We start from the raw sequence: 25,169 nt of genomic DNA on the forward strand, positions 1-25,169 counted from the left end.
GGTTTCCAAGACTCTTTTCTTTTTCTTTTATTTTTTTTCAGAGCTTGGGCACTGTCCCTGAGCTCTTTTTGCTCAAAGCTAGCACTCTACCACTTTGAGCCACAGTGCCACTTCCAGTTTTCTGGTGGTTCATTGGAGATAAGAGTCTCATAGACTTTCCTGCCCCAACTGGCTTCGAACTGTGATCTTCAGACCTTAGCTATGATTACAGGTGTGAGCCACTGGCTCCTGGATTTTGGGGTTTAATCTTTTTAACAAAAATATCTATATATATATTATTGTAAAGATACTGTACAGAAGGGTTACAGTTACATGAGTAAGATAATGAGAACACTTCCTATGGAGCATTGTTACCCCTTCCTTTGTATTTCCCCTACCATCCCTTCCTTCCCAACCTCCCCAATTCCTTCCCAACCTCCCCAGCTCCTCCCTCTCCTTCTCCCCCCCCCCCCCCCGCAACCTGCCCCTGAAGTTGTAAAGATTGTTTTCATCATAGTGTCTTGTACATCTCATTGTTACAATGGGCCATCCTGTATCCCTATTTAAGCATTTTGTTTTTTCCCTTCCCCTCTCCAAATTAGAAAAATGTATATACAAGATGCAGGGCACTGGAATCAAATAAGTGAAAACAGGGGTTATTCCATTGGGGAGGAACACACCAAAGAAACAAAAAAAAAATCACATAGTACATTTTATATATATGTTAAAGACAATAGCAAGCAAAAATCCCCACATGTGTCCCTATCTTGGTGTTCATTTCACTTAACATCATCTTATATAGTCATATGTACATAGCTTTTGACCTTTTCTGCGTGTCCTAGACATTTACTAGTTATTGCAAATAAGGAAAACTATGGGACCTATGTTTCTTTGGGCCTGTATTACTTCACTTAATTTTTTCCAAGTCTTTCCATTTCCTAACAAATGGGGCGATGTCATTCTTTCTGATGGAGGCATAGAATTCCATTGTGTATATATACCACATTTTCTTGATCCATTCATCTACTGAGGGGCATCTGGGTTGGTTCCATATCTTAGCTATGATAAACAGTGCTGGATAAACATAGTTACGCTGGGAGCTTTAGTCTTGTTTGTGACCATTTGGGTAAATGTCCAAAAGTGGCATTGCTGGGTCATAGGGAGCTCTATGTGGAGTCTCTTAAGGAACCTCCATACAACTTTCCAAAATGGTTGAACAAGTTTACACTCCCACCAACAATGTAGTAGGGTTCACTTTTGGCCACAACCCATCTAGCATCTGTTATTATTAGAGTTCTTGATTATAGCCATTCTAACTGGGGTGAGGTGGAATCTCAATGTTGTTTTGATTTGAATTTCTTTTATGGCTAAAGAAATTGAGAATTTCTTCAAGTGTCTATTGGTCATTTTTATTCCCTCTTCAGAGAAGTTTCTCTTTAAGTCTTTAGCTCACTTATCAATCAGGCAGTTGTTTCTTTGAGGACTTGTTGTTGGGGATTTAGTTTTTTGAGTTCTAAGCATATTTTAGAATTTTTGTTTTTTGGGGTCCGGTCGTGGGGCCTGAACTCTGGGCCTGGGCGCTGTCCCTCAGCTCTTCAGCTCAAGGCTAGCGCTCTACCACTTGAGCCACAGTGCCACTTCTTGCTTTTTTTTCTGTTTATGTGATGCTGAGGAATCGAACCCATGTATGCAAGGCAAGCGCTCTACCACTGAGCCACCTTCCCAGCCCTCTAAGCATATTTTGGATATGAGACCCTTGTCCATTGTATGGCTAGTGAAGATCTTCTCCCAATCCGTGAGCTTTCTATTGATCTTGCTAGCTATGTCCTTTGCCATGCAGAAGCTCTGCAGTTTCATGCAATCCCATTTGTTCAATCTTTCTTTGATTTGTTGTGTTTCTGGGTCTCTATAAAGAAAATTTCGGCCTGTGCCAAGGAGACCTAGGGTTTCTCCTATTCCTTCCTGTAATGTTTTCAGGGTGTCTGCTTTGACTTCGAGGTCTTTGATCCATTTGGAGTTGATTCTGGTGCAGGGTGATATACGAGGATCTAGCTTTAATTTTTTGCAGGTGTTTAACCAATTTTGCCAGCACCATTTACTGAAGAGGCTGTCTTTCTTCCATTCTATTACTTTAGCTCTCTTATCAAAGATTAGGTGGCTATAAGTCTGTGTGTTCATTTCTGGGTTTTCAGTTCGATATTCCATTGGTCCTGAGGTCTGTTTTTGTGCCAGTACCAAGCTGTTTTGATTACTATGGCTTTGTAGTAGAGTTTGAAATTTGGTATTGATATTCCTCCAGCACTGTTCTTTCTGTTAAGGATCGTTTTTGCTATTTGGGGTCTTTTATTGTTCATATGAATTTTGGATTGCTTCTTCTATTTCATTGAAGAGTGAGGTTGGGATATTGATAGGTATGGCATTGAATTTGGGAAGTATTGCCATTTTCACGATGTTAATCCTCCCAATTCAGGAGCATGGGAGGTTTTTCCACTTCCTAAGTTCTACTTTAAATTTCCTTTTTCAGGTTTTTAAAGTTTTCATCATAGAGGTCTTTCACTTTTTTTTTTCATTGTGAAAATATTGTATAGAGGGGTTACAATTACATGGGCAAGATAATGAGTACATTTCTTATTAAGTATTGTTGCCTCCTCCTTTGTTTCCCCTTACCATCTCCCAACGCTCCCCGTCCCCCTCCTCCCGACCCTGGCCAAAGTTGTAAAGTTCGTTTTTTGACATAACAACTTGTACATCTCATGGTCGCAATGGGTCCACCCGTATCCCTATTTAAACAATTTGTTTTTTTTTTCCCTTTTCCTCCACATATTATACCAACATCAAATACAGTGAAAGCAGGGGTTATGCTGTGGAGGAGGGACATACAAAGCAACAAAGAAGTCATCTTATAAATATGTTAGAAACAGTCGCATGAAAGAAAATAACATTTGAATACTTATTTTGCGGTTCATTTCACCTAACATCAACTTATCTGACCTTTTCTGCTTGTCTCAGACATGTACTAGTTATTGTAAATAAGGGAACCATGGGACCTATGTTTCTTTGGGCCTGGCTTATCACTTTTTTAATTAACTCCTAGGTATTTTATTTTTTGTGGGGCTGTTACAAAAGGTGTTGCTTTCCTGATTTCAGCTGCGCTCTTCTCATTGGTGGCATACAGAAAAGCCATTGATTTTTGAGGGTTAATTTTATACCCTGCTACTTTGCCAAAGTTTCGAATCAGCTGGAGTAATTTGGGAATGGAGACCATGGGATTCTTTAAATACAAGATCATGTCATCTGCAAAGAGGGAGAGTTTTACTTCAGCTTTCCCTATAAGGATCCCCTTTATGTTTGCATCTGTCTTATTGCTGTAGCTAGGCATTCTAATACTGAATTGAAGAGAAGTGGAGAGAGTGGACATCCTTGTCTCATTACTGAGTTTAGAGGAAATGGCTTTAGCTTTTCCCATCAAGTATAATGCTGGCTGTAGGTTTGTCATACACAGCCTTTATTGTATTGAGGAATGTTCCATGGATTCCTAGTTTTTCCAGAGCCTTCATCATAAAGGGGTGTTAGATCTTGTCAAATGCTTTTTCTGCATCTATTGAGATAATCATGTGCTTCTTATCCTCGCTCTTGTTAATGTGATAAATTATATTTATTGATTTGTATATATTGAGCCAGCTTTGCAACCCTGAAATGAATCCTGTTTGATCATGTGTATGATTTTTTTGATGAGTTGTTGAAGTTGATTGGCCAAAATTTTGTTGAGAAATATTTGCATTGCTGTTCATCAAAGAAATGGGTCTATAGTTCTTTCTTTGATGAGTCCCTGCCTGGTTTTGGGATGAGGATTATGATGGCTTCATAGAAAGAGTTTGGTAGTGAACTTTCACTTTCAATTTCATTGAAGAGTTGGAGGAGTATTGGTGTGAGTTCTGTTTTGAATCTGTTTTATTTTATTTTATTTATTTATTCTGGGTCAGTGTTGGGGCTTGAACCCTGGACCTGGGCGCTATCCCTCAGCTCTTCAGCTCAAGGCTAGTGCTCTACCACTTGAGTCACAGTGCCACTTCCAGTTCTCTTGTGGTTTTTATTGGAGATAAGAGTCTCACAGGCTTGCCTGCTCAGGCTGGCTTTGAACCTCAATCCTCAGATCTCAGCCTCCTGAGTAGCTAGGATTATAGGCGTGAGCCACCGACACCCAGCTTCCGCCTCTGTTTTAGATGCTCAAAGGCAAGGGATGAAAATAAGAAGCATTTTCCAGAACAGGATTCTTTCCTATGTGTCATCACAGCTGTCTAGTTGCCAGTGAGAGTAAGGTTTCAGATGAGCTTCCTTTTGTCAGGAATTGGGGAAAGGGGCGGAGCATAGTGACACACCCCTGTAATCCTGCAGAGACACTTGGCAAACAGAGACTGAGAGGAGTCAAAGAGAGCCTGAGGAATGTTCTCAAGGCACCATCTCAATAATAAAAAACGAACTAGGACTGGTGGTGGTGTATACCTGACATCCCAGATAGGTGAGAATTGTAAAGAGAACTGCTGTTCCAGCCAGCTTACCTTCCAGGCATCCATAGAGGCTCCATTCAGAAGATAGCAAAAAGGAAAAAAGATCTGGGACCGTGGACTTCCAGCCTCAAGACACAGGAGCACAAAACTACTCTTGTAAAGCTGAAGTTCTGTGCAGTTTCACACACAGTCCTTAGAGACCCCAGGACTGACCAGGCAACTCCGAGGGAGGGAAGCCAAAGAGCCAAGCTGGGATAGCTGGATGCCCTGTCTCTAATCAAAGCATAATGCTGGCATTTTGAGCTCAAACTGTAGTTACCCATTTATATCCGCTTACGACATCATGGACCTTCTCTAGCGTATGTCCCAAACATTTCCAAATATCTCCCACCATCAACTCCCATCAGTCAGATACGTGTTGCTGTCACAAAGTCTCTGACAGACAACTGAGAGCAGGAAAGCTATTCAGTCAATCACAGGTGGGAGTGTGTAGCAGAGTGGAGCAACTTGAATCTTGGAAGTTAGGAAAGAGAGGCCCGGGGAATGAAAGGGACATGTGTGTCCCTGTTTTCTCCTGTTTTCATTTTTCTTCCACTTAGGCTCCCAGTCTATAGAAAGGTACTATGGAAATTCAGGAGAGGCCTTGATCCTTTTCTGAACTAATGCTCTATTTATTTTTTGGGGGGTCCTGGGGCTTGAACTCTGGGCCTGGGCGCTGTCCCTCAGCTCTTCAGCACAAGGTGTGAGTACTCTACCACTTGAGCCACAGCGCCACTTCTGGTTTTCTGGTGGTTTATTGGAGATAAGAGTCTCACAGACTTTCCTGCCTGGGCTGGCTTTGAACTGTGATCCTCAGATCTCAGCCTCCTGAGTAATAAGGATTACAAGTGAGCCATCAGCACCCGGCGCTAATGCTCTCTTGAGATGCTCTTAGATACAGAAAGAGGTGTGCTTTATGAAATACATGGGCATGTCTCTACTCTTCTACTTGACAGCCATCAGAGGTCACTCACATCTGTAATCCTAGCTACTTGAGAGGTGGAGATTGGGATGTCTGTGGTTGAAGACAAGCTGGGAATAAAGATTATGGGACTCCATCTCAATCGATTAGAAGCCTGGGTTTAAACAAGAGGATGGCTTTGCAGACTGAAGCAACTCTCCCTTTGTGTGAGAGGCTTTGCTCTGGAACCACCTTCTTGCATGGAAAGCGGTAAAATCATGAGCCAAACGAAACCTTTCCTGCTTGGTTGATATCAGATATTGTGTCACAATCATGAGTGGGTAACTAAGTGGGTACCTTAGATGCCTCCTTTCTCTTTTTGTTAGGAATACCAACTTCTTAGAGGCCAGCAGGACCAGTGTCCTTGTTGGAAGTACCAAGTCAGTGCGGAGCTTTATCCAGGACAGGAGACAATGTGTCACCGTGGCCCAACACTCCTGTGAACTCTGTAAACCACACTGGCACCCTACAGAATTCCAAGAAAACACCAGTCATGCTCTTCAGAGACCAACTGACCCAGGGAAGTCCAAGTCCAGACACACCGACCCTGAGACCTACATTCAGATGATGCACAAGTTCCGGGCACACAGACATGCCCTTTATCTGAATGCTGATGACATCTCGCCAGATGTTCCAGTCCCTGGAATCCCTGGGACATTTACCGGGGACAAGAACCATGAGGCCATAGCAGTGGCCAATACAAGGAGCCCAGCTGTAGCTCGCACATTCCTGTCCCAGAAGCCAGGTGAGGCAGAAATTCCTCAAAGAGACTGCATTTCACAGAAATCTTTCCTCGGGAATAACAGCAAATTACACTCGGTGGCTGCAGGCAGCCTCCTCCCTGCGATGGATGATACCCAGTTTCACCCAGGTCAGTGCCAACCCTAGCTGGACCAGAGTGGGGAATGGGTCAGTGGTACTCAGGACTCATCTTACATCTTCATGGTCACAGATGTACACAGCATAGCCCCCGCCCCATTCACCATGTGCCTGCCTTCAGCACTAATGAGCATCAGGTCAGCCAGTACTCTGCTGACAGTACTCCTAGATGTCCTTTGTCAAGAGAGGTTTCTGAGCTGGGCCAGGAAAGAGCAGAAGTAAATCTCATCCTGGATGCCTAGAGCAATGTCTCTGAGGATTATCAAGATGCTAGGCAGCTGGGGAGGGCATGGCGACCATCCACATGGCTGGAACAAGTGTGAATCTTTCCTTTCCCATCACAGCTCTACCTCTGAAGTCCCCTGTCTCACCCTGGAGTCAGAGAGTCTCAGAACCACTTGTCACCAGGTGAGGGTGTTGACCACAGCTCAGGTCGTGTCCCATGGAACTCTTAGTAGAACCCCAAGGAGTGAGGGCGTGTCTGTCTTAGGACCTGGGTTTGGTGAGGCTGAGGATGAAGGCGCACCCAATATGGAAGAAGGTGTACTCGGGCCCACAAGCCACAAGGCTCCACTGTGAACCAGCACAGGGTCTGAGGTTCTGAGTCTTTTCACCCTTGTCCCTGGTATCACCTGGGAGAGGGAGGCTGCTTTAGAAGGTCGTCCTCTGGCAGGGTGTGATGTTGTCCTTGAAGGTTTCCGCAAGCATACCAGCACTCTGAGAAGGCAATGAGATAAGTTGGCTGAGGTAGAAGTAGCGCAGGCTGTCTGGCCAGGGGCCTGGGGCAGGGGGAGGGGGCTTTGGGCAGGCCATTGCACTGTGCAGCTCTGTGGACTTGAGCTGTAACTCCGTGGACTTGAGTCACACCTTGGGGCCTGCACTGAAATCTGGGTGGAAAGTAAGGAAGGCCCCAGACCCCACTCCATGGTGAAGAATTTCATGTGGTCTTCACAGGCCCAGCCTAGCGAACTGTTGTGTTGGGTCTGTACTTAAACTAGAGCTGTGTCCAGCCTGTGTGGTGTATGTTTGGAGCACCTTTGCCTAGTCAGGCATCAAGAAACCCAAAGGGACCAACCGCCCAGGTTTTCCACTCTGGGTCTGTTATAGATTCTAGATGTGCCCAGTCAGGGAGGTTAGAATGATCCATGAACTTCCATTCCTCCCATGCACCCTCCCTTTATTCCTTCCTACTGCTCTTCTCCCTGGTCTGACCCAGTCAGTGTGGCCTACTCAGTTGGCTTTTCTTGTTTGTGTGCAAACCTTCACCTCCTCATAGTCTTATTTGGTAATAACTCTCCATCCCTTTGCCTCTTCCCAGGCAAGGTATACAGTTGCAAGCTGTCCAGATGGCACCAATCCTGACAGGCACCAGAGCCCGGCTCCCTGTCCCTGTCAGGCCTGGGAGGGAGCAGATAAGACTACCCATCACTGAGACCTACTTGGCCGAACCCACACACCGTGTTCCTGTGTGTGTGCACGTAGGTGCTCATGTGACTGGCAATATGCCCATGCGTATGTGTACAGGAATGTCTGTCTGCACATTTGTACATGTTCCTGTGTACATCTTTGTCACCAGAGGTGTGTGTGTGTTTGATCACTTCTTATAATTTCCCTGTATCTAAGCATGCCATAGTAACAGGTCATACAGGGTCTCAAGTTTCATAGAAGATAGGCATACATACATAAGCACATTATGTATATGTGCTCCAGGCCATTTTTCCAGAGGGATTCAAAGATGACACCAGATGAATCTCCCCATTAGTCTTCCCCAGACCCAAACTCTCCCTGTCCCAGAATATGTCTTTCCATGTGGATATTCAGGAAATTTCCTTCTGTGTACGTTCACATCACTGTATGGCAGTGTGTCATTGTACATTGATACCATTTCCATGTTTGAATCTTCCATTCTTGTCCTAACTCAGAGCAAAAGTGATCCAGCCTCAGCCATGGATGTGACCCTCATTGAAAGGACAAATGAGTCAGCTCTAGCCTCTGGTGTGCCCCCTACAGTAAGGACAAATGAGCCAGTCCCAATCTTGGATGAGCCCCCCACTCTAAAGACCATGAAAGCGTGCAGACTGGTGCAGCTGGTGAACCGACTGGTACCTACCATGCTGAGAGGGGACCCTTTCTTTCTTCCCTCCTTCCTGCACTTCTACAGGGATTTTGGGACTACCCAGCAGGTACTGGACCTGCTGTTCCAAACGTAAGTGTCCCTTCATCTGAGCACAGAGAGGACCATCACCTTCCCAGCTGGGACTAGGGACCACTCTGAAACCCTCTAGGCCCATGTGTGCCCTTGTAGGGTGAAATCAAACCCGAGTGGATGAGCCCTGAAGTACTTGCTCTGGGCCAGGCCCTGCAGGAACATGTACAGGCCCTCCTGTGTGTGACTCTCCTCTTCCACTCAAAGAACTCCTCTGCCCTGGGCTTCACAGACATCAGTCCTGATGAATACCCCTTTCCAATTTGCAAGGGAATGTTCTAGAACCCACCTGATGGCCAGAGCAGGGATACTTGTGTACATGTGAGAGGTCTGTGAATCAGCTGGGCAGGTTAGCACACGTGTGTACATGAATTGTGGACTGTGAGGGGACATTGGACATAGCATATGATAGACTTCCTCTTCGGCTGGGTGAATATTCCAACCTAGGAGTCAGTCAGAGTGTCTTGATATCTGCCTAGGGTGGGGAACGGAGGACATTAGAGGTGACACCATCCCGGACTTCTCTAGGCATGGATACCTCCGCCCTGGTTGTGAGGAGGATGAGAAAATAAAGAAGTGAGTGGACTTTGGGTCTCCAAGAGGGCTTCCATCTTTAAGGACTGGGATAGGTGGGGAGCTGGGTTTGGAGAATGCAAAGATTCGGTGTCCCATATCTCATATGATTTCACTACAAAGCTGAGGCCTGGGGCTTCTACCTGCAGGCAGAAGAGAACAGAATGGCTGGTGGGTTGAAGTTGAAAGCTCAGAGACAGCCCCATGAAAATCCATCTGTCCTACAGTCCATCCCAGCCGACCTTGCCCAGCACCATTCTTGATCTGGGCCTGGTCGGTGGGCTGAGGGAGCAGCTTGCATACAGAGTGCTCATGCATCTGCCTGTCATGGGGCAGGTGCTTGAGATGGGCCAGATCTGCACTGGAGCCCTCTCTTCTGCGATGCTTGGAGAGGCCAGGCCCTGACACTGCTGCCCATCTACCTGTTCCCCAGGACTCTCTGCTCCATCCTGAGGACCTGGCTGGATAGATATCCTGAGGATTTTTGCCAGTCCACTGATCTGTCTAACCTGCATCGGCTGATGGACTATGTGCAGCTCCTCCTGCCTTCCTCAGACCTGGCTCACCAGCTGAAGCTTTACCTGCTCCACATGGAAGACCCATTGCTCAGGGAGCCAGAGTCTAAGGGTGAGGAGGAAGGGGTGGGTGTCTCAGAACCTGTGGGTGCTGGACCCCCCGGGAGGAGACGGCAGAGGAAGCAGGCCATGGGGCCTGGTAGAACGGAAACCCACCACCCCATTGTCATGGGCATTGTGGTTGCCACACCAAGGCCCTTCCTTTGCACAAGCAGACAAGATCCAGCCACCTCCCATCCACCGCCACCTCAAGCCAGAACGGAAAAGTAAGTCCGTGCTTCCTGGCTACTCCTACAGGCTATCTGAGGTCTGCGTTTGTATTTGTCTTGCATTAGAGAGATCTTAGAGTTGAGGAATGCTACTTTGGATGAAGGATTCAATCCTGCAAACATAGGTTTTTGTTGTTGTTGTTGTTTTCTCCTCTGCAAAGTAGGGTAGCAGCTTCTGTTCCCAGAGGTTGGGAGGAGAGCCCCAGGGAGCTCCCTACATTGGTGGCTGAGGGTGCAGTGCAGGTGCTATTGGCAGTTGGGTCTGGTGTCTGCCTGGATCAGAAAGAATCAGTCCAAGTCCAAGTCTGTGCCTCCTTACTACAAGCTACAGGCTCATGACAGGCTCAAAATCAGGAAGAGAGCCACCAGTATTTTGGGGCTTTCCGAGAGGAGAGATTTAGAGACCAAGATGGAGCTGAAGCCTCAGGCTTCACAGCATTTTCCTCCTTCTCTGTGGCTGCATGACCTGTTTAGGAGCAGAGTGGAGCTTCGGTGAGCACTTGAAACGTGGCCTGTTTGCTTTGGATGGTCATCCAGCCACAGAGGAAAGTCTGTGTCTGCACCACAGAATCCCAGTTAGGATTCTGAACCATGAACTATCCTAGATACAGTGACAAGAGTGTAGGCATGGAGAGGGCCTTTGAGCACTGTGCTGGGATTTCCCCACATGAAGCATAGGAGGCCCTAGGGGCTCAGGAGGACTCTGTGCATAGGTTTTGGTGTGTGTGTGTGTGTGTGTGTGTGTGGTGCTGGGGATCCAGAAAGGTTGTGTGTATGCGGGATGTGGAGTACTGTGGCTCTTGCTGCTCAGCCAGGTCCTTGCTTCCTTTCCAGCAAAGCTGATGACACAGAACCTGGACTGCAAGGCCCACCTCGAGCAACTATGCAACCTATCACAGAGGCACATGTGAGTATCACTGTCATCCTGTGGAGGGTTGGGAGGTGAGTGTGAGGGCCTGAGCATCAGGAGGGCCAGATGCTGCCTTTGGCTGATGTCTCCTCACCTCCTGGGGCTGGGGTTCCTCACCTCGGAGAGCATCTGCCCTGAGGCCTATCTCAAGTGACAATGCAGTAGCCCTTGGCCCCATGTGTGAGAGCAGCATCTGGAGGCTTCCCAGGGCTCATTGGATCCTCCCACAGAGGTGGTACTTCCACCTGCAGCTCTTCCCAGGACCTTGGCCTGGGCCCAGCACATGGCATCCACGGCAGAGACCGAGGCGGTGGCAAGGGAACCCACATCTTTTCTGTGAGTCTTGGGTACCTATGATCAGCTCACCTACGTACACTTGCTCCAGATTGCCCCCATCTGCATGATTTTGTCTCCTGCGGTGGGTCTTGGTTGGGGTAGTGGGTATTGGCCCTCACTCAGGGAAGTCTGTTAGAGAACATGGAGGGTTCCACAGCTGTCACAGGGCCGGGCACTGCATTGATGACTTTTCCAACTCACAATAGCAAAGCCAGGAGACAGTACCTGCTGCCCGCCATGACATCCAGGGCCCAGCTCTGAGAAGGACTCCCAGGGAAATCAACTATGTGGTCCTGAACTTCCAGACAAACTCTGTAAGATGTGGTTGCAAGGTACCTGGGGGATCACCTACAGCTCAACTTAAGAGGGGTTCTTGAGCCTGAGGAGGAAGGGCCCTCACCCTGTCCCATTCCATTCTTGCTTGTTTGGCAACTCAGTATGCTTTAGTCACGGGTCCCCAGCCTTGGCTCTCTAGGCTTGTCTTCTGGCTTCAGTCACAGGGTGAATGTACAAGCTGGCTCTGAGTGCTGTCACAGAAAGTCAGCCTGGAGGACTGCCCCTCATTCTGAGTTTTTATCTGAGGAAGGGATCTCCCAGAGATGGGGGGGCTACCTCAGAGACCACCAAGAAAATCCCACTTTCTGATCCAGTTGAGAGCAGGTGAGGCCTTCCTGTTCATGAGGGTCAGGAGGATCGTCAGGGACATGTTTAGTCTGTGGCCAGCACCCAGCGTGGTATTTTTTCCTGGATGTGCTGTGTGTGTGTGTGGTGTGGGGGCAGACATGAAGACCTGAACCTACCTTCAGACCAAGGGGGGGATGTGCTAGGATCCCCTTCAAGCTGGGACCTTAGAAGCTGGCACAACTATTAAGGAGATGGATAATTTTCTTGAAGGTAAGGCCTCAGAACCCTGATTAGACAAAGATGGTGAGGAACTTTCTGTCCTGAGGAAGTCAGGCCTCCAAATCCAGACTCTTTGAGCCCCTCCTAGGCTCTACAACTGGGTTAAGGAGCAGCTACTTCCCTTCCCTGACATTAACAACCCTCTCTCTTTCCAGCCCTGTACAACCTCTCTCCACTTGGATGAGAAGGTGCAGTATGCACTAGTAGACCAGGAGAAGACCCAGGCCTTGCAGCGCACCAGGGAAGAGTGGGCAGTGATGTGTCCATCTCAGGACCCTCCCAAGGGTACCAGCTCATGATGTGAACCACGCCTTAGGAAGCTAGAGAAAGCAGCTTTACAGCTTGCGGGGGGTCCTTGTTCCCCACTCACTGCCCTCTGCTTGTCTGTCAGTTTCCGGTTCTGAAGAACACATGTGAGTTCTCCTTACACATGACTTGTCTTAAGAAATACAGCCATTGATGAGCTGGATTTGGGATTTTACAATGCATGTATAGACTTCACCATGTTATTTCCACAATAAACGTGCTATTTGGTGTCAGCTTCAGAATGATAACTAAGAAGAAATGTTTTCATTGGAACTCACCACTTCCTTCCGATGGGTATGTCCCCAATGTTCATCATCCGGCCAAATTCTTCCCTGGGGTGGACTTGGGGCTTTGGACAATCAGGTAAGCATAGTGGAATCTTAACTGAGGGAACCTAAGGCTAAGACCTAAAGCCAGTGTCCTCATGTCACCAGGTACAATAGTTGAGTGACTCCTCTTGGTCCCTGGGGCCATGACATTAGAGCCACAGATACTGTGATAGACATTTGGGTGGACCATCTCCACTTTGGGGGTCTCTCCTTTGAGGAGGAGAGGAGCTCAATCCCAATAAAATCTAATTGAAGGCTGGGTGCTGGTGTCTCACACCTGTCATTTTAGCTACTCAGGAGGCTGAGATCTGAAGGTAGAAGTGAGTTCAAAATCACCCCCAGCAGGAAAGTCCATGAGACTTTGATCTCCAAGGAACCAGGGGGAAAAGTCAGAAATGGATATGTGGCTACCCATGAACAAAAAACTTTAGGGATCGCCTCCAGGCCCCAAGTTCAACCCCAGGACCAGCACAAACTAAAAAGAACCAAGTTGTTGAAATAGTCTGATGGGGCCTCAGGAGTCATGGCGGGGGGGTCTGGTGATCAACTTTTCTTGTCCCAGAGACTGTATCTCTCACCTCTTCAGGCATTAGTAATGGCCCTGTTTGGAAGATGCTGGGCTTCCCTGCTAAAATGAGGCCAGCTTTACCAGAGTTCTTCCCAGCACCATGCCTCAGACCAGACAGCCTGGCCTAAAAGCAAAGTAGGTCTGGGAGCATGAGAGAGGGGCGCTGAACTCGGTGTTCTACCCAGACATCTCGCTTAGGCGTCTCTACCTCCAGCTCCTATGGAGTCTGGGTGGTTCCCTGCAAGTGGAAAAAGAATAAGGAAAATGAAGTAACAGTGGTGGGGAGGGATAGGGTCAATTGCTTGGCTAGGGCATGCCCATGGGCAGCTGAGTGGCCACCATGATTCATGGACACACCACCTGGCTTCCTGGGACCAGCTCCATTCCATCCCCACACATCTCCAGTTGTCTTCCTTGGGCTACTCTACTGAGGGGACAGTGCTGTCAGCTGTCAGTTTGGTACCACAGGCCATGGCCAACAGCCATGCTAAGGACATGCGGGATGTGTCAGCTAGACTGACTCACCCTGTGTCTATCCCAGAATTACATGCCTGGCCACATGGAGCTGGCCACAGGATGCTCAACTACTACACATGTTCTGGGTCTACTTCCCATTCACTCCTCTGGAACTGCACAGACCAGGAACACATAGGGCCTGTCCCACAGACACTTGTGACTTCAGTGATAACCTCCCAAGCCCCTTCACTGCCCACTGGGTCTGAGATTTGAGGCAATGAGTAAGTAGGGCCAGACCCCCCCCCCCCATGCCTACTGCATGAGGGACAATTTACAATTGAATACCTGGAAGAAATTTCAGACTTAGTCATTTGGAGATGGGTACTGCTATGAATGGGATTTTGTATCTGGGAGGCAGTGGCTCATGCCTGTAATCCTAGATAGTTGGGAGGCTGAGATGTGCGGATCATGGTTTGAAGCCAGACTGGGCAAGGCAATCTATGGGACTCATCTCTAATTAACCACCAGAAAGCTTGAAGTGTAGCTGTGGTTCAAGTGGTAGAGGGCTATCCTTGAATGAAGAAGCTGAATGAAGAAGGTCCTAAGTTTAAGCTCTTGTACCAACACAAAAAGAAAAACAAGGTGGGGGATAAGGCAGGGGATGGGGATCGAGAGATGGAGCAAATAATCATCAAGACCTAAATAAACTCATTATCAAAAAGGAGAAAGACATTAAGAAAGAAAGAATAGTACCAAGAACAGGAATGAAGAATGACATACCATCATTGCATATCCCACAAACAATACCAATAGCTCCAAACATTAAACACTATGGGAAAGAAATACAGCTTATAAAAACTGACTTCAGAAATTGCAGAACATCTAAATGGGTCTTTGATTACTAAATGCATGGTATCCTCTTTAAAACAGAACAACTGTGGCCCACATTTGATTTCTTGAAGAAGTCTACCAAATATCTCGGAAATGAAACATGTAAAGATGAATTTGAAAGCTACATTGGTTAGTGGTTATGTGATATTTGGGCTTGAAGAGATGGACATATTGATGAACACAGACAGGACAGCCAGGCCAGTGCCTCTAACCCATCATCTTAGTTCTTCAGGATTGGGATTGGAGAGTTAGGAACACCATTCAGAGTCAGCCCGGACAGGAAAGTTCATGAGACTCTTACCTCCAATGAACTACCAAAAGGCCTGAAGTGAAGTTGTGGCTCCATGGTAGAGCACTGGCCTTCAGAAGAAAGGGAAAGGACAGTGCTCTGAGTTCAAGCTCCTGCAGTGGCACAAAACAAAACAGAAAGCAAATTAAAAACACAGCTCCCGAGTAGCTAGGATTAAGTGCACCAAGCTAGGAAATTGACTAGGATTTGAGCCAGAGTTCAAAGGTTAAGTGCAGCAAATCCATCTGCCCAGCCTCTCGCCTCTATGATTATATAACCTTCTGTCTTGCAGGGTTCTGACAGGTCAAATGGTCAAAAGCTTAATATGCATCCTGAGCATTATATGATAAGAAGTTACTTGTATTTTAAATGTTATTAGAGTTCTTAAGCACATAGAAGCATAAAAGAGACATCATTGACCAACCCTGGGTTCAAATGAAGTTTTCAGGATCGATCCCCTAGCTGTGTTAGCAGAAAGAACTCTTCAATGTAACAGTTTATTTGAAGAATAGAGAAGTTTCACAAAGGCAAGATAGGTGCAAAGATCTAGGTCTGCAAGATTGGGGGCAGAATTACAGGTTCAAAACAGAAGCAAGCTGTAAAAGCAACTTAGTTACAAGGACAGCCAGCATTGGCAGGAGATGGAAATGTTTGTTATAGAGTTGTACCAAAGTCAGGCTTTTTCTCAGCTTGTTCAAATAATCACTTTAATTAAAATGCCTCTCTCAGGTTCAGGGAAAGCCTCAGGTTATCATTAGGTTAACAGTGGTCACTTAGTTCACTGGAGCAGAAGCCTAGAAAGGCCTGGCTCTCTGGCCTTTGGGATTTGGTGTTTTACTGTGAGACAGATTTGAAGGCCCATCTTCTAATGGTGCAAGTACATGTTCCTTCCTTGATTCTCCAAATCATTGGAATTGGTGGGAGGGAGCCAGGTGAACATTCTCAATGCAATTCTCCACTCCAAGTAGAAGAGCAGGGCCCTTTCTCTGCTGTCTCCATGATTGTAAGTTAGAATCCTGGCTCTGCCCTCTTGGCTCTGGTACCTTAGGCTTAGAGACAGTCTGGCTGATCTGTGGTTGTGTGAAGGTGATGCTGGCAGCCAGGCACACTGCCCAAGGCCTCAGCACTGGGAAGTGATCCTTTCTTTCCTCCTGAGGTCCATGACCCATTTTATATGTACTTTCTCTAAGTTTCCAAGATGAATGACAATTTTAACGCTACCTCTAGAATAAATTTATATATTAAAGAAATAATTTATCAGTATTCACTCTAGTTCATGCAAAGATATTCTTATTTATAATATGTAAACAAGCACTGTCTAGAACATTTTAGGCAACAGTTGAACACTGGGCTACATTTTTATAGGATTTTACTCTACCATTAATTCGTATATATATTTTACATATATATTTTTTCATATATTTAAAGCATGTTCAAAGTCTTCGTTGTATCCTACATATGTATAATCAATTTTCCTTATATTTTTCTGTCTTCTGAGGTATATCTTTTCAAAATTTATTTTTAACTGTATTATAAAGGCGATGTACATGGTTACAGTTTCATAAAGGGTTACAGTTACCTAAGTCAGGTCATTTCTTTTTGGAAAGTATTACCCCTTACTCTCTCCCAGTTTTTCCTGCCATCCCTTCCTCTCTTTTTTTTTTTTTTTTTGGTCAGTCATGGGGCTTGAACTCTGGGTCTGGGTGCTGTTCCTGAGCTCTTCAGCTCAGCGCACTACCACTTGAGCGCAACTTCTAGTTTTCTGGTGGTTTACTGGAGATAAGAGTCTCATGGACTTTCCTGCCCAAGCTGGCGTTGAACTGCTATCCTCAGATCTCAGCCTCCTGAGTAGCTAGGATGACAGGCATAAGCCACCAGCGCCTGCCAAGGCCTGTCTTTTGAGCAAAAATTTCCCACATTACTTACCTGCAGGAGTTTATTATACAGTATGTATTTTTTGCGGTTGTATAAAATGAGGAATTTGAATAAAGGCTTTAGCACCTTATTTACATTGCTATGTTTTTTTTTATCCACTATGAATTCTATTAAATCAAGGTTGAATAACTATTCAGGGCATTGTCCTTTGCATGTGTAGGGCTTCTTTCCCACAGGAACTGTGTTGGGGGTGAAGAGTGTTTGTACTGAGATTAAAAAGAAAAAGCTTTAACATTATGTGTATTTGGAGGGCAGCTCCAGGATGAATTTTGGCTTATGTTCTCTAATGCTTCCTTACTTAGAAAAGGCTTTGCAGTTGCAGGCTTTCTCTCTAGTATGAGTTCGATGTTGTACAGGAAGGTTTGAAGGGTGCTTCAAGGCTTTGCCTCAGTCTTAATATGTTTAGAGTTTCTCACCAGTATGAGTTTTCTGTTGTCTATCATTTTACACCTACCTACAGGGCTTTTCCAGATGATTTACACTGATAAGCCTTTTCTTGGGGATAGGAAATTGATGGGTAAAAATGTGAGGGTGGATGAAGTATGTTCTGCATTTGTTAATTTTGAAAACATTCTCTGGAAAAATGAATGCTGATTTACACCAGGACATCACCAGGACAAAAAAAGTCTAGATGGTCAATGTGGCCTGATGTGTTCACATGAAACCTGGAAAGCAGAAGACAACAGCAGTCAGTCAAATGTGGCAGAAGAGGAAGGAAAGTTCAGCCCTGAGAATAGTTTGCCATGTTTTGACAAACTAGTCATCGTTCCTGATGTAGGAACTTACGTGCAAAGACAGGAGAGGCCTCTAGATCCACGGGCAGCCCCAAGCTTCAAGCCAGCAAAGAAGCAGGAACTTTGTGACACATCTTCTCGCATTCACCCACAGGAAATAGGTCAGAGACCAACTTGACTGATCTTGGATTCTGCCCCCAGGCTCCAAATATGCTGTTTGAATATTCTCACTGGGCTTAATGAATACCATATAAGCTACATACAACCCTGGCTAGATTTTTGCCCAGGGAAATCATGTAGTATGTCTGACCAACATAGACTATGAGATAATATGTCTGCACTGTTTTGAGTCTCTTAAGTTTGTGGTCATTCATATCAGCATCAATAAAAAACTAATACAGTCTCAAATTCCCTACAGAATGGAATGATGTCTATCTTAATTCCTGGCCAGAACACACTCACAAATAGAAATAGCCCCTGTTATGGATACAAGGGGAGGTCCTTCACTCAACTGAATTCTTGATAAAAGGCAAACAGATTGATATGATCTGAAGAGAAACTAGAATGTCAAGGGAATTTTTAGATACTTAAATGTTTAGGCTTATAATGGACAGCATTCAAATCTCTCTCTCTCTCTCTCTCTCTCTTTCTTTCTCTCTCTCTCTCTCTCTCTGTGTGTGTGTGTGTTTGAGTTCTGGGGCTTGTACTCAGGGTCTAGGTGCTTTGAATTCTTTGCTCAGTGCTAATGCTCTATCACCTGAGACACAGCTACATTTCTGGCTTATTTGAGGGTGATTCATTGGAGATAAGAGTCTCAAAGGCTTTCCCGCACAGGCTGAACTCGAACCACGATCCTCAGGTATCAGTCTCTTGAGTAGCTGGGATTACAGGTGTGAGCCACTCTTTCCAGCTTCAAATCATTTTTAATGAAGTATTTAACTTTTCCTAACTCAAGGCCTGTTTATTATTCAAGTAATAATGTTTTCCTGACTGGCCAGGTTCTATTCTGAACACAAAAATAATTCTTTCAGGTCTACCAAAGGATTATATCTTTAAATTCTAGCACTATAATTTAATTCCCCCCATCCCCTAAAAAAGTAAAGTTGGAGAGAAAGAGTGTTCTTTGATGAAAAATGTTTACAAATTATCACTAAAACCATGTTCTGCCAGGACTTAATTAATCAGCCAACATTTTATACTTCATTCTCAACAAATATGTGGAACTGATGATAGTATTGTGGCTTGCTACCAGACCAAGTAGAAAAAAGTTAATGAGACTTGTGTATCAAAGAACAAGTTAGGCATGGTGGAACACACCTCTCACAGGCTACATGGGAGGGGTAGGTAGGATCATGGACCCAAGTCAGTCCAGGCAAAAAGCACAATACCATGTCTGAAAAGGATATGGGAATGGAAAAAGCAAATGGGCTAGAAGGAAAGGAAAAAGGGCTAAAAACATGGGTGAAGTGGTAGCGTACTAGCCTAGCAAGCATGAGCCCTGAGTTCAAACCCTACTACAACCAAAGAACAAAAAGGGCACAAAAAATCCAGCTGAACACCAGTGGCTCATGCCTGTCATCCTAGCTATTCAGGAGACTGAGATCTGAGGATCGTGGTTTGAAGCCAGCCTAGGCAGATAATTCCATGAGACTCTTATCTCCAACAAACTACTCAAAAAAGATGGAAATGGCACTATCGTTCAAGTGGTACAGTGCTCATCTTGAGCAAAAGAAGCTCAGGAACAGCATCCAGGCCCTGAGTTCAAGCCACAGGACCAGAAAAAAAAAGAAAAAGAAAAAAAAAGAAATCCACATGAAATAACTTACTTTATAAAACAAGTTTCAGAACACAAGTAGATCATATCCAAGATGACTTGGTCATTATCTATGCTACTGATAGAGGTATGTAAGGTTCAAAGTAATATTTTAAATGAGAAGAAGGGCTCTGTTCCTGTATCAACTATCTAGTAAAGGGATCAAAACCCAATTAACTACTAACTGGGCAAAAATTCCACCAAGTTCAGACAAGAAGATGCAATATTGACTCAAAGGTCTAGGCTAAGTTCCAGCAACAGGTCTAGAATTGTTTCTCAAATTCAATTTCATATAATTCATAAGGGAGAAAAACCATAGCCATGTAAATAATGGAGTAATGCCTTTATTTGAATTTCACATGTTATTCAACATCAGAGACTTCATACAGTACAATACGCACATATATAGATGAATATATATTACATTTAGTATTATACATATGTATTATACATATATTACATATCTATCATACATATATTATTGAACATATACCAAAATAAAATAATAAATAATTTCTTCCTCTTTAACTAATTTGCTTGATTTTTTTTGTCTGTTATGGGGCTTGAACTCAGGGCCTGAGCACTGTCCCTGAGCTCTTTTGCTCAAGGCTAGTGCTCTACCACTTTAAGCTACAGCACCACTTCTAGATTTGGAGTGGTTCTTTGGAGATAAGAATCTCACAGGGACTTTTCTACTCCAGCTGGCTTCAAACCTTGATCCTCAGATCTCAGCCTCCTGAATACTAGGACTATAGGCATACACCACAGGCGCCTGGCTGCTTGATTATTTTGCTTATAAGGATGACTTCCAAAGTCTGGGACATAAAAAGAAATTTAAAAGGGGGGAGGCTGGGAAGGGATGTGAAGGGTAAACAAAGGAGGAGGCTGCAATGCTTGATAAGAAATGTACTCATTATCTTGCCCATGTAATTGTAACCCCTCTGTACAGTATGTTCACAATAAAAAAAAACAACAAAGAAAAAAGAAATTTAAAAAATTGCAGCATGCCTGCAATCCTAGCTATTCAGGAAGATGAGATCCAGAGGATTATGGTTCAAAGCCAGTGAATGCAGAAAAGTCCACAAGATTCCATCTCTAAAATAAGCTACATAAAATAAGCTGGTTGGAGACATGACTCAAGGGGTAAAGTAATAGTCAAGCAAATAAGTTGAGCAAACATAAGGCTGAGTCCAAACCTTTGTACCATTAAATTTTTAAAATGGCTATTATATGCCTTTACTGCAATATATCTTAGATTACATCTTAGGTTGTATCACTTTTGCCCAGACCAACCTAACAGCTATAAATCTTTTGAGAAGGCAACTTATTAACTAAAGAAAGAATATTTCTTTTTAAAAAGGTGTATAGTTTAGTATTTAAGGGATTCTTTGCCTTAAACCTAGTTTTCTGTTGACCTTAAAAGAAAGGGAAAAAGGCTTTATGTTTCCAATAATGCAATTATATTCTTTCCCCCACCATACCGAGTCTTGCTCAGCTTTCTCACCCAAAGCTAGTGCTCTACTACCTGAGCTACAGCTCTAATTTCTCTAGTTTTTGCAATATCCAAGTTATTACTCTCTGACACCATTCATGCTGACACAAAAGATCCAAATGGCAAACCAGAATGACAGCAGAGGATATTCAGAACAGCCAATGGACACCTGTCTTGTCAGGGGTCAATGGGCAGAGCAATTTGATAAGACAGAATAGGTAGTTGGAGTAAGGCAGTGTAAAGGAAAGATCACTGACTCTGGGCCAGCAGTCTTCTGAGGTTAGCTAAGCCCTGGCTGAGCTCTGTAACCTGACTGTGTGACCAAGCACAGCTCTGTGGCTATCTTCAAGAATGACCAACAGCATGGACCCACCTCACAGAGCATCAGGAAGACAGCCTTCAGGCTATACTCTTTATCTTAAAGTGGCTTTTTTTCCCCCGGGGGGTTAACTGAGAAGCTGCTCTGCGCACACCTTTCATCTAAATCTTGACAAGGATTAGAAAAAAACCAGAAACATGAAGATGCTTCTATCATGTTCTAGATACTTAAGGCTGGAGACACAAATGACATCTAATTATTAGATGACAGGCAAAAGGAGAGATACAAACAGAGTGAAGATCACTCCAGCTTTCAGTCCTGTCTTGAGACAGTAACTGCGCTGCAAATCAATATTAAGAGACAGAATTGACAAGTCACACAGACATTTGCTCCCAGTTCCTATGACAGTCATTTCTTACTTTTGGCTTGAAACCTGTTACAAAAGCAAAAGATAAGGAATGAAAACCCTTCTCAGAGAAAGTAGCTGTAAAGAACATTGGGTAGTTTATTCAAACCATTGGGATGACACTGGTAAGCATTCAGATTTTCAAGATTATAAAAGAAGAAGACGAGAAAGCCAGGTGCCAGTGGCTCCTGCCTGTAATCCTAGCTCCTTAGGAGGCTGAGAAGTAGAGATTCCAGGTTCAAATCCAGCTGGAGTAGGAAAGTCTCTGACACTCTTACTTTCCAATGAATCACAGAAAAAGCTAGAATTGGGGCTGTGGCTCAGGTGGTAGAGTACTAGCCTTGAGCAAAAGGAGCTCAGGGACAGTGTCCAGGCCCAGTGTTTAAGTCCCAGGACCAATAAAAAAGGCAATAACTCCATGTCTTTGTGTATATGCAGATGTATTTCTATTGGCAAAGCTCCTGAGTAGCTATGAGGAAAGGCACTAAGCTAGGAAATGTACTTTCAATCTAATTATTTTATACCACAAAGAATGCTTTCAAGACAGTGGTGTTACAGGGCTCCCTTAACTGTTTCCAGTTTAGCAGGGAAGGGTTTCTCTGTACTCCAGGTTGTAGGAAGAAGGTTGACTCATTGTTTGAACAGCAGGCAAAAAGCCCACTTGGTTACAACTTTGCAACAAACATCTCCATCCCCACCAATAGCTGAGGATGAGTGTGGGTGGCCACTGAAGGCCAGGAGATTACATGCCTATTTGTACTCCAAGCTATCTTTTTACCCAGTCCTCTGTTTTGACAGGAATCCTTCAATTCTGCTTCATCCTGTGGTAGGCCAATTTCCATGGATTTATCCCGCCTTTGTGAGACTATGTTCCAATGTTCAAATGAACTGCTAAATTTAATTCAAGAGTGCTTCTGCTAACACAACTAGAGAACTGAACCTAATAAACTATTTCATGGGCTCAATGAGGCCTCTTCAAGGATTCTGTAGCCTTGGAAAATCTAAGCACATTTCGTTTCTTTCTTTTTCCTGCTCAGTAAAAATATGGACCACTTCATGAATTTGCGTGTCATCCTTGAGCAGGGGCCATGTCAATCTTTTCTGTATCATTCCGATTTTAGTATATGTGCTGCTGAAGCAAGCACTTTTTTTTTTTTGGTCAGTCGTGGGGCTTGAACTCTGGGCTTGGGAGCTGTCCCTGTGCTCTTCAACTCAAGGCGAGGGCTCTACCACTTGAGCCACAGCGTCACTTCCGGTTTTCTAGTGGTTAATTGGAGATAAGAGTCTCACAGACTTTTCTGCTTGGGCTGGCTTTGAACCGTGATCCTCAGATCTCAGCCTCCTGAGTAGCTAGGATTACAGATGTGAGCCACTGGTGTCCGGCAAGCACTTTTTTTTCTAATTGTAAAGATATTGTACAGAGGGGTTACAGTTACATGAGTAAGGTAATGAGTACATTTCCTATCAAGCATTGTTACTCTCTTCTTTGTTTATCCCCTACCATCCCTTCCTACCCCAATTCCGCCCCCCCCCCAATGTAAAGTTCATTTTCAACATAGTGTCTTGTATATCTCATTGTTATAATGGGTCAACCTGTATTCTTGTTTCAAATTAGAAAAATGAATATACAAGATGCAGGGCACTGGAATCAAATACAGTGCAAACAGGGGTTATATTATGGGGGAAGAACATACCAAAGAAACAAAAAAAGTCACATAGTACATTGAAAACAACAGCGACAAAGATAAAACCTCTTGTCTAAGCACATTTCTAATATAATGATGCCTCTTGTTATATAAGGCTTCTGAAGCACATCAGGTTTTCAAAGGTTTGACCATTCCATGCTGGGCCCTGGTGGCTTGTGCAGGTATCCCCAGCTACTCAGAGTGCAATCTCTCTAAGTATGGAAGTAGGAGAAAACATTGGCAAACATTCATCTTGGAGTTTCCCTAGAAATATTTGAGTGTCAAAGCTTTTTTTTTGGTCCTGGGGCTTGAACTCAGGGCCTGAGCGCTGTCTTCAGCTCAAGGCTAGCGCTCTACCACTTGAGCTACAATGCCACTTCCGGTTTTCTGGTGGTTTATTGGAGATAAGAGTTTCACGGACTTTACTTCCCCGGGCTGGCTTTGAACTGCGATCCTCAGATCTCAGCCTCTGAGTAGCTAGGATTACAGGTGTGAGCCAGCAGTGCCTGGCTGTCAAAACTTTTTATCTCTGTAGGAACCTTACTCAAACCCAGGAGTTTTCTATTGGAGAGAAGCCCTACCCATGTAGGGCTAGAACTGTTGCTCAAACTCAATTTCATATAATTCATAAGGGAGAAAAACCATGACCATGTAAATAATGGGGTAATGCCTTTATTTGAATTTCACATGTTATTGAACATCAGAGACTTCAAACAATACAATAAGCACATATATAAGTTAATATACACATATTACATTTAATATTACACATGCATATTGCATATCTATCACATGTCAATTGCATATCTATGCATATCTACTCCATATATTACATATCTATTCCATAACTATTCCATGTACAAGTATAATATATTGTATATTTTAATGGGCATGGGGAAGCTTTGTAATCCTTATGTTCTTTATCATTGGCATTAAAATAAAAAAGAATTCCTGTCATTCAGTTGAAGTTTCCCGTCATTATTCATTGATACTGGAAAGCAGACACAATCTCTCTGATCCAGATTCAATTCAGTGTTTGGAAACATTGAGGGCCTGAGGCCTGGAAGGGAGAGAGTCATGAGGGCTCTAGGAGAGGAGAATACTACTGGCTTTCTAGTGTTTGTCTCTATTACCTGTCCCCTGACCCACACTCCTTCACCTTACATCTGGTCATTAGCTTCTCTCATTCCAGTTGGGTATTCTCCCATAACTTTGCATCATTCTCTGTGTCATGAAAACACCAGTCCATCGTGCCTGGATTCTGTGTTTCTGCAGATCCTGGAGGAGATGACACAAAGTCAGGGTACAAAAATCCCCAAGCCAGAGGGGCCTGTCCAAATCTGCCACTTCTCTGCAGTTTCAGAATGTTTATTAGTCACTATTAATTTGTTCAATTAAATCATCAGGTCAAGGCCAGCCAGGGCAGGAAAGGAAGTGATTCTATGTCTAAGTGACCAGTAAAATGTCAGACTGGAAGCATGGCTCAAGTGTTAGAGTGCCAGTCAACCAAGCCAAGCAAATCTGAGACCCTGAGTTCAAACCCTACTACTGACAAAAATAAGTTCATTAATTCATGAAGATTTTACACTAGTCTAGTATATTTCCCATAAGTCCAGAACCTAAATGAATGTGTGATTGTATACAAAAACATTCTATTATGTACAAGGTAGTGAATGAATTGGAAAATGAAATAAAATAAATACAATAAAAAGTTTTGATGTAACTGAGCATTATTTAAAAATCTATTAAATTTACATAGACACTCCTGGCAATAGTCATTAAGTTTATAATTTTTCTGCATAATATGT

At 44.3% G+C, this 25,169-nt stretch overlaps 1 non-coding gene across 1 annotated transcript; it reads right to left on the reverse strand.

Annotated features, from left to right (window-relative positions):
* Positions 1 to 22,714: 22,714 nt before the first annotated feature.
* LOC122123361 lies at positions 22,715 to 22,821 on the reverse strand. The gene has a single exon (XR_006150378.1). It is a non-coding gene; the product is annotated as a U6 spliceosomal RNA (small nuclear RNA).
* Between the last annotated feature and the right edge of the window lie 2,348 nt (positions 22,822 to 25,169).

This window comes from Dipodomys spectabilis, unplaced genomic scaffold, assembly GCF_019054845.1.
Source record: "Dipodomys spectabilis isolate Male_0828 unplaced genomic scaffold, ASM1905484v1 ptg000227l, whole genome shotgun sequence".
Classification (NCBI taxonomy): Eukaryota; Metazoa; Chordata; class Mammalia; order Rodentia; family Heteromyidae; genus Dipodomys; species Dipodomys spectabilis.